We start from the raw sequence: 11,977 nt of genomic DNA, 5'->3' as shown, positions 1-11,977 counted from the left end.
TTTTGTCTATTATTGGTAGATTGCAGCAATACTTATTGCGCTTCAAGGTGCATCACTAAAGTTAAGTAGCATAACATAAGTTAAGGGTTAGAGTTATTTAATTAAACATAAATTTAAAAAGGGGAGAAAGGCTGTGCTGGTCTCCATTGAGACAATGTAATGGGGTGGAGGGTATGTAGAGTCCGGCGACGTGGCACGGTTTGTAGTAACAGAGAAAAGCCGATGGGGCAGATTCACAGAACTAATTTAAGACATAATCCTAAACTTACTACTTTTGGTATTCACAGAAGTTAGGATTTTGTCTTAAGTTTGTCTTAAGACAAACTTAAGACGGACTTAAGACAGAGTTAAGACAAACTTAAGACAAACTTAAGACAATATCCTAACTTCTGTGAATACCAAAAGTAGTAAGTTTAGGATTTTGTCTTAAGTTAGTTCTGTGAATCGGGCCCTGTGTGTGGGGAAATATGTTTATTATATGGTGTGGTTGTGTGGCCCCACGGTGTAATAAACTCACAAACCCGCCTTGAGTCCAGTCAGACTCGTTTGAGAAACCTTAGCTCAACCATTGGTAGCTGTGGCTTCGGGCAGTCAGGCTTTGTCAATGGAACAAGTGCTAAGCATTTAGAACAACCAAAATAGTTAAACAAGAACGAAGCATGACACAAAGGAACTCCAACATAATTTTATAAAATTACCTTTTATTTTTATGAATTTTTAGACACCAAAATAAACAAAATCCACCAGAGGGTTTCCAAGATATCAATTATTAAGCAAATAATAAATCACCGCTTTTCATTCAAGTCGCATACAAGCATTGGCTACTACTGCGGTTAATTTTGAAAACTTTGGTAACGTTGTGTTTGATTATTTTGGCCCGCTTTGGGTGACCAACCATGACAGGGAGCAAGCCTTAGGGGCCAATAAGACTTGGCAGGACAGTGACTTTGCGGTCAAAGCCATCTCCAGTCCAGTTCCGGGGTCTATGGGCATACAGCCGTAGATATCAGTGGAGTGGTCCTAATGAAAGGGATACAGGATGCTGTGGATGCTGATCCGATTGACAGAGGTCTTCCTGGGGCCACTCCTCAGTCCACAAACACAGTAGATCGACTTTGGCCACAGACGTCGATGTCCTTCGAAGTCCAGCCAAAAACCAGTTGCAAATGGGCTACTGGTCTCCGGTTACAGCAAAACCAGCAGTTCCCTTTAACTGAGGCTAGTGTCCGTCTTGTACATACAAACTGTGCTCTGATGACTCTCCCGAGTCCAGCAGACTCAGGTGCGACTTTTGAGCATTGGGAGTCGGTCTCCCAGGCTGCACTGCTGGGGCCAGTGGTGGTCAAACTTTTGTGGCTACCAGCTTTCCAAGGCACGCTTCCCCCTCTTTTGTGGCCCTGTAACTGTAACAGGAATTTAGCCAACTGACTCTTGAAATCACTTCTGTCAGGGGCCGTCTTTGCATACATTCCTGTACTGAAGAGTAGAGTGACATAGAGTGGAATATCGTAAAGTACAGTGGCATAGAATCAAGTTGCGTAAATTAGAGTGGCATAGAGTCGAGCGAAGTACAGTGAAGTAGCGTATAGTGGAGTGGCGCACACTGGAGTGGCATAGAGTGAAGTAGCATAGAGTGGAATAGCGTACAGTGTAGAGTGAAGTTGCGTACGGTGGAATAGTGAAGAGTGGAGTGGCCCAGAGTGGAGGGGTGTCCGGTGGCGTGGTGTAGACTGGAGTGTAGTAAAATAAAGTGGAGTGGGGTAGAGATACCCTGCCCCCGTAGGCCCGAGGGAGGGCCCAGAGGGACCCCACCCACCGGGCCAAAATAAAAAAAATCTGCACATTTTGCTGCAATCCCACTGGAGTTGCACGGGGTTGCAGAAATAAATAGCAGCTGCCATTTTATCAACTATACATGGGGGTGCTGGGCAGTAGGGCCCCCCTCCCCAGCCCATGTACGGCCCCGGGGAATCCATCCCCCCAGGGCCGGGTATATTTATGGGGAGGAGGCGCGTGGCCCCTTCCCCAAGCAGTTCTTTGGACCTGGGGACTCCATCTCCGGGGCCCAATCTACTTATTAAGGGGAGAGAGTGTGTGGCCCCCCTACCGAGCCATTTTTGGCCCCGGGCGCAATGTATTTAATAAGGGGAGGGAGCCATGTGGTCCCCCTCCCAGAGCCTTTAAAGGCCCCATGGACCCCATCGGTCGGGGACCGCTCATTTGCTGTGAGTGAACCACTCCTCTCCCCTAGTGTGCTAAATTCGGCCCCGGAGATGGGGTCTTTGGGGCCTACGTAAGCTTGGGCAGGGGGGGGGCGTGTGGCCCTCCCATTTTTTATTGGTTTGGCTATGAAGAATAATAAGACATGCCGTCCTCCCATTAGATTTTGGCCCTGTAGGTCCCTGGAGCCCAAGAATGCTTGGGGAGGGAGGTCTGCAGCCCCCCTCACCTTTTTTATTGTATGTGGCCCCCAGGGCCTATTAAGGCTCGAGGAGGCAGGTTACTCGCTCTCCTCCCCTGTTCAATTGTATGGCCCTGGGGGATGGGGTCCCTGGGCTCTTTTAAGGCTTGGGTAGAAGGGCCACGTGCCCCTTCTCCTTTTTTAGTGGAACTGGCCCCCGGGGGTTGGAGTCCCTGAAGCCAATTGAGTGTCAGGGAGGGGAGCTGCATGTCTCCACCCCTTAATATATATATTTTGGCCTCTGGGAATGGGGTCCCCAGGACCTGAAGGTCAACCCTAAACTGCACATGCCAAAGGCTGTGCGCAGCATGGGGTTGGCAGCCTCTGGGGGGTTTATCGCAGGTGCTACGGACAACACCGCGCCACGCACAACCTTCAGCTGTGCGCAGCGAGGGTTTGGCTTTATGTATGGTAATAAAATATTACGTGACATTAAAAAAAAAAAACGAAGTTAAAGTAACATTATAGTTAATTGTGATAAAAATGTCAGCTTTTTTAAATTAAAACCTAAGAAATTCACTGAAAAAACAACGGTTAAACTAATGTTATAGTAAGGTGAATACGTCAGTGATAACATTAACGTTTCGAACTCACAAACCACAGAAATTAACCCCATGCACTGCTTATGACCTCACATATTGCATCCTTCATTACATTTTCTTTGACATCATTCATGACATCGCTCGTGACATCTCTAATTACATCATAGATGACTTAACTGATGAAAGAACACACATACAAAAATAAAAAACTTTAATTAATCTACAAGGTAGAGAAAACAATAAAATCATTAACCTGGATTTTGGACCACCTTTCCACCTAATGGCATATCTACTATAGTACATCCAATTAGAAATCCGTTGATGTCTTATTGGAGATGTATTTGAGCACGGGTACATATATGCAAGGCATCCTTTTTACATTTAACACATGTATCAGAATGTTGCATTTGACTTCTCCTTTGTTTAAAACAGTATATAGAATGCTCCAAAATGGCGTGTACCCATTCTTGAAAGTTAATCAGCTGCCGGGTAGCCTCCAAATTGGGTTTCGGATAAAAACATCTGTAAATTCTCTACTATAATCAGTTGCCAAATTTTATGGCGTGGTCAAGTGTTTGTAGCAAGCTAGGTCAAAAGGAATACAACTTTGGGTGGATCCCTAGCACACTATTCATGAGCAATACACCAAATCTTAAAAAGCATTTGTCAGGAAATCGTTATGTGGGTCTGATAAAATGAAAGAGTGCCAGTGATTTTCATGTCTTACAAACAGCAATCATCCCGAGGAAACCTTCAAATCCGGTAAGCACTATCCAAAATCTGCCAGTATCACCAGTGATTATGTACAATGGAAGCCAGTGATTGGGAAAAGCAGCAGTGGCTCCTATGCAGTGGCTCCTACGCAGTGGCGGAATAGCGTCGCCCCACTGCCTGGCACAGAGCCAGCAAACGAAAAATAAAACAATGTTCTAGCATTGTTATATTTTTTGTTTGCCAGCTCTGAGCCAGTTTTTGCAGGGAGGGGCAGGGTATGGGAGGGGGGAGGAGGAGTGCTTGCGCACTCCCTAAGTATGCATATGTGTTTGGCCGGACGCCTCAGGCCGACCAAAACACACATGCGCACTTAGGTTTCTCCAGCCCGGCTGCATTCAGTAGCTGGGCTGGAGAAACCCAACAGACTCCATGACCTGAGCAGAGCGTCTTTCCTGCCCGCTCAGGCCCATCCCCACGCTGTCTGCAGCACAGGGATTGGATGGGAGTCTGTCCCAGGGGCTGCTGAGACCAGGAAGAGGACAGCAGTAGCGACACAATGCAAGAGGCAGCCGGAGGCTTCAGGTATGTTTTAAAAATATATATTTTTAACACACCCCCTCCACTGCGCGCTCCCCACACCGCCTCTCCCTTGCGCTCCCCTCACCCACCCACCACCCTTTGTTAGTGGTGGCCACCACTGGGGAAAAGACAACTTTTCTGGCCACTTCATTAGTTAGAAGTTTGTGATACAGCAGAATCCTGTCACTGCAACGCTTGTGGAGCCCTGTTCAGCTTCACCTCTCTGACAGTCGCCACAGAATCCACCACAGCACCATACTTGCAAAAGGAGAAGAACCGACTGAGAGTTGGTCGCTGTATTAACCAATCACCCCATCTCGTATCACCCACCAAGAAGATTCTACCTACCTGAGTTCATCATCACTTCACCCATGGTTCCCACAGAGGCTAACACAGTGCCCAACACCTGATGATGCTCAGTGTTTATCCTGTATCCCTAAGTGCCAAGGTAAACGACGAGGCACAACCTCTTGCAGGAGGCCAACCACATTCATTTGTGGTTTGCCCAAACTGGTATCCCCGGTCCTACAGGAGTCTTTGGCTCTCATGATGAGTGCCTTGGTGTTTGGTGCGTTCTTTGTCGCACCGGATGATGAAACACCAGGGATTGTTATTTATCGGGTGCGGTAAAAAGCACCTACAAGAAGTTTTCAACAGGGTTTTTACTGGGTGTCATCAAATCCGCATAACTTGTCCTTTTGTTTCTTCGCACAAAAACTATGCGGTGGTCAGTAAACAGCGGGCCACTTGTAATGGGGGCTTAATCATTTTCACCAATGCTTCCCTTTCCCTTAAAATATAGAGTGGTTCTTTTAGATTAAAAGGGACACTCATTAACTTTAACACAAGTGGGCTCATTACGAACGCTGGGCCGTGGCACTGCAGCCTGAATTTGACATTCATTTTATGGTCTGGTTAAGAGGGACTAGGGCAGGTGTCAAGGAGCTGCCGTGTTTCTGGGTTCAAGTGATTCACAGATTAATCTCATATTTCCCTATACTAATTCACCACTAATCCTTTTTGGGTTCCGGAATAGCGTGCTACTCGCCGAAAAAGAGCTTTGACGCCTCGTCAGGGGTAGTAAGCACTATATAAAAGCAAACCCCTCCCTTTTCTATCCACCCACTATCCTTTTCAATCCAAATAACAGACTAACATATCCACTGCTCAAATTACTTTCATATTTCCCTTTACTAATTCACCACTAATCTTTTTTGAGTTCCGCAGTAGCGTGCTACTCACCGAAAAGTGCTACAACAGCTCACCAGGGGTAGCAAGTGCTATATAAATGCAAACCCCTCCCTTTTCTATCCCCCCACTATCCTTTCCAATCAAAATAACAGACTAACATGTCCACTGCTCAAATTATTTTCATATTTCCCTATACTAATTCACCACTAATCCTTTTTGGGTTCCGCAGTAGCGTGCTACTCGCTGAAAAGTGCTACAACAACTCACCAGGGGTAGCAAGTGCTATATAAATGCAAACCCTTCCCTCTTCTATCCCTCCCATATCCTTTTCAATCAAAATAACAGACTAACATGTCCACTGCTCAAATTAATTTCATATTTCCCTATACTAATTCACCACTAATTCTTTTTGGGGTCTAGAGTAGGTTGCTACTCGTCGAAAAAGTGCTTTGACGCTTCATCAGGGGTAGTAAGCACTATGTAAATGCAATTACACTTACAATACATAATCATAGGACCTGCATCTGCTGTAACGTATTGGCGGAAGTTAAAGACCTCTTTGACATAAATATGTTGACAGAGCCCAGCACATGTTGGAACCTTGCAGACTGAAAATGGCTGTTTTCTCTCTTTATCATGAGTTTCATGAGCTGGAAGCTGTTCGTGAAGCGACGGAAGAGGGGGCGCCTACCGAATGGGATGATAATAGGGGTGGGCGAACACCCATGAGACAGAGAGGGGTGGTGCATATCTTCACGGCACACTGAGAGTGCTCACAACACAAGCAGCGCTCTTTTTCCCGGTGACGTCACTGGAAGGCTGAATGGGAAAGCCCGCGTCTGTCACTTGCAGATGCAAATGTTCACACATTAATCAACGTTATGAATTCAGCCTCTTCTTTCGAGGAAAATTGTCGAAGCCCGCAGAGCCCCTTAATTGGTACTGCGGACGATTTGCCGTATCCATACCAGCAATCATCATACCACATATATCTGCACATGCAGTGTAGCGAAACATGTGTTGTGGGGGTGACATGTCCGATGGGCTGAAATCTAAGACCTGCGGTCGGTGGGGACAAGTTACCAGCGCGTGGTGTGCAAGCGCTGTAGACAGTCAGTGAAAATGTGGAGTTTTGCGCGGAGGGAGCCCGTGGTGCGGCCGGAGGCGGGTGCGGGGTGGTGCCGGTGACGGTGACAGCAGCCGCGGCGGCGATGCTCGTCTGCAATCAATCAGCCTGCGGAGCAGGGAGGGTGTCCTTGAAGGATGCGGTGACCTTGTGGGCGGCTGGCTCTCCGGCGTAGAGGGAGGCGCTGGGACCGCGAGGAAGAGCCCGGCGAGAGGAGCCAGAGGGGGGGCGAGGGGGAGAGTGTGGAGGACACCTCGAGGAGTCAACAAACAGTGCTGGAAAGGACCACGCTGCAAAGTGCACACACACCGTTCGCTAGAAACCGTACAGGAGTGCACAAACACACTGCTGAGAAGACCCATGCACAATGTGCACAAAAACACACAACTGGCTAGGACTCCTCCACAGAGTGCGCAGACACGCAGCTGAATAGAACCCATCTACAGAGTACACAAACACACAGCTGGATAGAACCTCAACAAAGTACACATACACACATCTGGATAGAACCCCTCCACAGAGTACACAAACACACAGCTGGATAGAACCTCTCCACAGAGTGCACAAACACACCACTGGATAGAACCTCAACAGAGAGTACCCAGACACACATCTGGATAGAACCCCTCCACAGAGTACACACACACACAGCTGGATATAACCCCTCCACAGAGTGCACAAACACACAGCTGGATAGAACCTCAACAAAGTACACAGACACACATCTGGATAGAACCCCTCCACAGAGTACACAAACACACAGCTGGATAGAACCTCTCCACAGAGTGCACAAACACACCACTGGATAGAACCTAAACAGAGAGTACACAGACACACATCTGGATAGAACACCTCCACAGAGTACACATACACACAGCTGGATATAACCCCTCCATGCAGTGCAGGCACTCAGTTGGATATAACCCCTCCACAGAATGCACAAACACACAGCGGGATAGAACCTCAACAGAGAGTACACAGACACACAGCTGGATAGAACCCATCCACAGAGTACACAAGCACACAGCTGTATATAACCTCAACAGAGTACACAGACACACAGCTGGATAGAACCTCTTCACAGGGTGCAAAAACACACAGCTGGATAGAACCCCTCCATACAGTGCAGACACTCAGCTGGATAGAACCCATCCACAGAGTACACAAATACACCGCTGGATAGAACCTCAACAAAGTACACAGACACACAGCTGGATAGAACCCCTCCACAGAGTACACAAACACCCCGCTGGATAGAACCTCAACAGAGTACACAAACACACAGCTGGATAGAACCCATCCACAGAGTGCACAAACACACAGCTGGATAGAACCCCTCCACGCAGTGCAGGCACACAGCTGGATAGACCCCCTCCACAGAATGCACAAACACACAGCTGGATAGAACCTCAACAGAGTACACAGACACACAGCTGGATAGAACCCATCCACAGAGTACACAAACACACAGCTGGATAGAACCCCTCCACGCAGTGCAGGCACACAGCTGGATAGAACCCCTCCACAGAGTACACAAACATACAGCTGGATAGAACCCATCCACAGAGTGCACAAACACACAGCTGGATAGAACCCCTCCACGCAGTGCAGGCACTCAGCTGGATAGAACCCCTCCACAGAATGCACAAACACACAGCTGGATAGAACCTCAACAGAGAGTACACAGACACACAGCTGGATAGAACCCATCCACAGAGTACACAAGCACACAGCTGGATAGAACCCATCCACAGAGTACACAAACACACAGCTGGATAGAACCCCTCCACGCAGTGCAGACACTCAGCTGGATAGAACCCATCTACAGAGTACACAAACACACTGCTGGATAGAACCTCTCAACAGAGTACACAGACACACAGCTGGATAGCACCCCTCCACAGAGTACACATACACCCCGCTGGATAGAACCTCAACAGAGTACACAAACACACAGCTGGATAGAACCCATCCACAGAGTGCACAAACACACAGCTGGATAGAACCTCTCCACAGAGTGCACAAACACACCACTGGATAGAACCTCAACAGAGAGTGCACAGACACACAGCTGGATAGAACCCATCCACAGAGTACACATACACACAGCTGGATATAACCCCTCCACAGAGTGCACAAACACACAGTTGGATAGAACCCATCCACAGAGTACACAAACACACAGATGGATAGAACCTCAACAGAGTGTACACAGACACACAGCTGGATAGAACCCATCCACAGAGTACACAAGCACATAGCTGGGTATAACCTCAACAGAGTACACAGACACACAGCTGGATAGAACCTCTTCACGGGGTGCAGAAACACACAGCTGGATAGAACCCCTCCATGCAGTGCAGACACTCAGCTGGATAGAACCCATCCACAGAGTACACAAATACACCGCTGGATAGAACCTCAACAAAGTACACAGACACACAGCTGGATAGAACCCCTCCACAGAGTACACAAACACACAGCTGGATAGAACCTCTCAACAGAGTGCACAAACACACCACTGGATAGAACCTCAATAGAGAGTGCACAGACACACAGCTGGATAGAACCCATCCACAGAGTACACAAACACACAGCTGGATATAACCCCTCCACAGAGTGCACAAATACACAGTTGGATAGAACCCATCCACAGAGTACACAAACACACAGCTGGATAGAACCCCTCCACGCAGTGCAGACACTCAGCTGGATAGAACCCATCTACAGAGTACACAAACACACAGTTGGATAGAACCCCTCCACAGAGTACACAAACACCCCGCTGGATAGAACCCATCCACAGAGTGCACAAACACACAGCTGGATAGAACCCATCCACAGAGTACACAAACACACAGCTGGATAGAACCTCTCCACACAGTGCACAGACACCGCTGGATAGAACCTCAACAGAGTACACAGACACACAGCTGGATAGAACCCCTCCACAGAGTGCACAAACACACAGCTGGATAGATCCCATACACAGAGTACACAAACACACAGCTGGATAGAACCCCTCCACGGAGTGCACAGACACACAACTGGATAGAACCCCTCCACGGAGTGCACAGACACACAACTGGATAGAACCCATCCACAGAGTACACAAACACACAGCTGGATAGAACATCTCCACAGAGTGCACAAACACACCGCTGGACAGAACCTCAACAGAGAGTACACAGACACACAGCTGGATAGAACGTCTCCACAGAGTGCAGAAACACACAGCTGGATAGAACTCATCCACAGAGTGCACAGACACACAGCTGGATAGAACCTCTCCACAGAGTGCACAAACACACAGCTGGGTAGAACCTCTCCACAGAGTGCACAAACACACTACTGGATAGAACATCAACAGAGTACACAGACACACAGCTGGATAGAACACATCCACAGAGTACACAGACACAAAGCTGGATAGAACCCATCCACAGAGTGCACAAACACACCGCTGGATAGAACCTTAACAGAGTCCACAGACACACCACTGGATAAAACCCATCCACAGAGCACAGAGACACACAGCTGGATAGAGCCCATCCACAGAGTACACAAACAAACAGCCACACAGCTGGATAGAACCCATCCACAGAGTGCACAAACACACAGCTGGATAGAACCCCTCTACAGAGTGCACAGACACAGCGGGATAGAACCCCTCCACAGAGTGTACCACAGAGTGCACAAACAAACAGCTGGATAGAACCCCTCTACAGAGTGCACAAACACACCGCTGGATAGAACCTAAACAGAGTACACAGACACACAGCTGGATAGAACCTATCCACAGAGTACACAAACACACAGCTGGATAGAACCGACTCACAGAGTGCACAAACACACAGCTGGATAGAAGCACTCCGCAAAGTACACAAACACACCGCTGGATAGAACCTCAACAGAGTACACAGACACACAGCTGGATAGAACCCATCCACAGAGTACACAAACACACAGCTAGATAGAAGCCATCCACAGAGTGCCCAAACACACAGCTGGCTAGAACCCCTCCACAGAGTGCACAAACACATTGCAGTGGAGGGCTCCTCCTCAGAGTGCACAGCCACACTGTTGGCTAGGACCACGGTACAGACTGCGCACACATACACATACATTGTGGATAGAACCCCTCCAGACAGTGCACAAAAACACAGCTGGATAGAATCCCTCCACAGAGTGCACAGACACACAGCTGGATAAAACCCCTCGACCGAGTGCACAAAAACACAACTGGATAGAAGCCCTCCACAGAGTGCACAAAAACATCGCAGTGGAGGGCTGTGGCCTCGGAATGCACTAATACACTGCAGGGGAGGACATATCTTCAGAATGCATTGCCTCACTGCTGGCTAGAACCACACCACAGACTCTGCACACACACACTCACACACACTGTGGATAGAACCCCTCCCCAGAGTGCACAAGCACACTGCTGGAAGAACCCCTCCACAGAGTAGACACACAGCTGGCTAGGACCCCTCCACAGAGTACACAAACACACAGCTGGATAGAACCCCTCCACAGAGTACACACACTGCTGGTTAGGACCCCTCCCAGAGTACACACACACTGCTGGTTAGGACCCTGCCCCAGAGTACACAAATACACAGCTAGCTAGAACCCCCATAGAGTGCAGAACCACACTGCTGGCTAGGACGCCTTCACAGAGCAAACACACTGCTTGTTAGGACCCTTTCACAGAGTACACAAACACACAGCTGGATAGAATCCATCCACAGAGTGTAGAAACACAGCTGAATAGAAACCCCACAGAGTGCACAAACAGGTTGCTAGCTTGGACCTCTCCACAGAGTACACACACACTGCTGGTTCGGACCCCTCCCCAGAGTGCATACACTCAGCTGGATAGAACCCCCACAGACTGCAGAAACACACAGCTGGATAGAACCCACGCAGAGAGCACAAACACACTGCTAGCTAGAACCCCTCCACAGAGTACACACACAGCTGGCTAGCACCCTTCCCCAGAGTACACACACAATGCTGGTTAGGACTCTTTCCCAGAGTACACAAACACATAGCTGGACGGAAGCCCTCCACAAAGTACACAAACACACAGCTGGCTAGAACCCCCACAGAGTGCAGAAACACGCTGCTGGCTAGGACCCCTCCACAGAATACACACACACTGCTGTTTATGAGCCCTCCCCAGGGTACACAAACACACAGCTGGATAGAACCCCTCCACAAAGTGCAGAAACACACACCTGGATAGAAGCCCTCCACAGAGTACACAAACACACAGTTGGCTAGAACACCCACAGAGTGCAGAAACACACTGCTGACTAGAACCTCCACAGAGTGCAGAAACGCTCTGCTGGCTAGGACACC

This window comes from Triturus cristatus, chromosome 2_1 (genome assembly GCF_964204655.1).
Source record: "Triturus cristatus chromosome 2_1, aTriCri1.1, whole genome shotgun sequence".
Classification (NCBI taxonomy): domain Eukaryota; kingdom Metazoa; phylum Chordata; class Amphibia; order Caudata; family Salamandridae; genus Triturus; species Triturus cristatus.
Note: the sequence above shows the minus strand (reverse complement) of the source record.